This window comes from Lupinus angustifolius, chromosome LG16 (genome assembly GCF_001865875.1).
Source record: "Lupinus angustifolius cultivar Tanjil chromosome LG16, LupAngTanjil_v1.0, whole genome shotgun sequence".
Classification (NCBI taxonomy): domain Eukaryota; kingdom Viridiplantae; phylum Streptophyta; class Magnoliopsida; order Fabales; family Fabaceae; genus Lupinus; species Lupinus angustifolius.
The window spans coordinates 3,215,797-3,219,461 of NC_032024.1; positions in this window are offsets into that span (position 1 = coordinate 3,215,797).

Consider the following 3,665-nt stretch of genomic DNA (forward strand, 5'->3'; position numbering starts at 1 on the left):
TCCCCATTTTCTCTCAAAATCTCAGAAGCAAGAGCAAAATTCGAATTCTTAGCTTAAAAGAGGAATGAAACCCTCACCTTTACCCATTTTGCACCTCAATTCATCCTATCTTTCTCTCAAATTCCCCAAGAAATAGCATTCCCAATTCCAAACCCTAAGCTTTAGGTTTCCTCCCTTATCCTTCTTCTCCTCTCATCACTCACAGTTTTCAATCAACAATGGAAAGAGGATGTTCGAAGAGGTTGAAGACAACTGCTCAACACACTCGTAGGCCTCCTACTGCTTCATCTTCAAATCCGAATGTGAGGCACGACCGTGCAGATCCCTACTACTCACTCATACTTCAGGAGACCCAGTTGTCCAAGTTTCAGGGAATGAAACCAACCTACAAAAGGTATGATGATCTAACCTGGATGGCAGAACATAATTTTCAGTTTTCGCAAGGTATGCAAGCTCAGGGAGCCGTGTTGTTTTTGGAATTAACAGGTAATTTGTAGCCCGCTTTAATTGGGGAATTTTACACCAACTTTCGTTATAAGGATGGAAAATATTGGTTTATGGTTTCGGGAAATTTTTTTGAGATGGATAGTGATATTTTTATGAATGTGGGTGGCTTATCCACTAATGGTGTTAGCCTAGGTGATTGTGAATGGCTTAAGGATTTTGTTGCTGTTGAGGTTTACAAATCATGTCTGAGAGGTCCCCATCTGTATATCAAGGGAGAACAGACTAAAGTTGGTTCATTATTGATAGAGAATAGATTGCTTCACTATTTGATTGCATATATCTTAGTTCAAAGGAGAGGTCCCCATCTGTATATCCAGGGATAACTAACTAAAGTTGGTTCATTATCTGTAGAGAATAGATTGCTTCACTATCTGATTGCGTACATTCTAGTTTAGAGAAACACCAATCATGCACAACCAACTGTTAATGATCTAAAATTCATGTATGATGTAAAGGAGAATGTAATGATTAATTGGCCTGAGGAGATCCTGAAGGTCATGTATAATGTCTCCACATCGCAATCCAAGTTCCTGCCCTATAGTATATTCATATCGAGAATCATTGATTATCTGCACATTGACGTATCTAACACCATCGTCACAAAGACATATGATAAAGATCACCTTGTTGGTGAAAGCCTAATCCACAAGATGGGTATCTACAAGTATGGAAATACTTGGCAATACCAAGAGGATTACACTATCGTGGATTTGGATCTATCAGATGATGAGGATTAGGCTGGAACAGATCAGCCTAATGCAAAAACTCAGGAGGAGCCATCTGGAAACGCGTCGCAGGAACCATCCTTTGGATTAACTCAGTTGGATGCCATGGAGCAAAGGTTGAATAATAGAATGGGTCTACATTTTTAGTCTCTGAAGGACTCCTACCATATAAATTTGGAACAATTTGAGGAACGTCAGGTTGCTTACATCGAGAACCACTATCAGGCTATGAGGAGCTTTGTTTAGAACACTGCTGAGGCATAGAATGAGAGGTTTTGTGCAGAATTTGAGAAGTTGGGATTCCCCCTCCTGGGTGATAGTAGTATGACCATTCCTGATGACAAAGATCCTCCTCCACATCCCTGGATTAGAAGTCCTTAGACCCTAGATTTTCGTAGGTTTAGTTCTTCTATATGGTTAATTTTCAGGATCTATGTAGGTTTGTAATTTTGAGACATATTTTCTCTATTCTTTTTGGGTTGTAACTCTAACTATCTACTTTTGTTGCCCTATTGTGACTTGATATGCATACCATTTGAACTTAAACCGTTACTATTTTGGTTTCAATTTGCTTACATAACATTCCTATCTATGTCAAATATAGTATGATTACATGTTTAATGGTTCTTGATCATGTTTGGTTATATGTATCTCTTATATTTGATTGAGCCTACTGTTTGAATCCAATAATATAAATGCTTGATCATTCCATGCTTGATTAGTTCTTGTATAACCTTCCATGCCATTAAATATGTGAAATTGTTGTAGTCTATTGTTTTAACCGATTAACCAATTGCCTTAATTGATTAAATGCTAATCAATGTGTGAACGTGTTCAATTTTTTCATCAATTGGTTGATTAATTACATTCCCAATATTAATTGATTAATTATAGTTTGACCAATTGTCTAGCTATGCGCTTTAACTTTGAAATCAACAACAATGCATTCTATGACCATCTTTAAGCTATGCATCAAAACAACATTTGGTGTTGAGTTTGTCATCATGAAAAATGGGGAGATTGAAAGTGCTAAGTGTCAAGATAGCACTATTAGCTTGCCTATGTTTTGGTGAAGACAAAGGAATTAGTGAAAGCTTTAAGATAACTCAACAAATCAACATGCCAAAGATTCAAGAGTTTCATGTCTAAACTAGAGTTTTAGATATGTGTCTTAATTATTGTGTCTAGGTTAGGTAAACCTAGATGCAAATCTCACAAGTCCTAAAAAAATATCATATCATTTACATGACATATGCCATCCAGATTATTATATGTTCATGCATTAATCATACATGATATTTGTGCAGTTTAGGCATAACATAATGGTAAAACATGTATAATTGATAAGCATAACATATAGGTAGTTTACCATTTAATCTCTTCATTGAAAATATGCCAGTTAATCGATTAAGAAAGGCTTTAATCGATTAACGTGAAAACAGTTTTAATAACTGGAAAACATAATTCAGTTATTCTAAGCAGCCTGTTAATCGATTAAAAGGGCACTTAATCGATTAACTGGCCATAAAACAACTTTTCTATATAAACTGTGATTTTACCCCATGCTTAAAACAATTCATTCATTCATTTTTAGAATTGCTAAGTTGCATATTTTCATGCTCATTGTATCTAATATGGGCAGAGAGAATTGCATGTGAGAATAGTGAGATATAGTATCATGCTTAGGGATTACAATGTCATCCATTGCATGTGATTAAATGTGTTCATCATTCTATCTTTTCTTGAATGATTCTTTCTTTTCTTTTAGAGATTTCTTACGGTAGAAATTACATGTTCTTCATGATTCTAATCTGATACATATTCTTGATAATTTGTGAGATTAATATAGGGTTTATAGCTTGTTCTTAATTGTAATATTTGAGCTATTTTGTGCTTCACATTACTCTGTTTTTGTTGTATTTTTGTAACAAGGAAATTCGTCTCTTGGTGTCGTACCACCAACGAGATACAGAGAGTCTTCACCAATACTTGGAGGTCTTGAGTTTGGAACGTACTCTTGGCTGGGGTTGGATCGTAGGAAAGGTTTTCTGAGGCGATAAGTTTGGTCAAACCTAGGTAGGGGTTCTGGGAATTCAAGAAGGTAGCGTCCAAGGTCTTGTAATTGGAAGTGTGTATGTAATATACATTGGCTTCAGTTTTAGTGAAGAAAAATCTCCCAACATCGAAAGGGGAGGACTGGATGTAGTTTTGCAATCGACCGCAAAACGAACTAGTATAAAAACCTTGTTGTAGGCTGTATCATTTCGATTCAAATAAATATCATTTTTGTTCAAATATATATGCTATATATCATTTCTGTATAATTGGTGAGTGGTTGTGCAATCGAGCCATTCAACAATTGTTTGTTCAGTGCGACTTAATCAATTAAGGAAGTCCTTTAATCGATTAACTGGGTGATTTTCCAGAATCGAT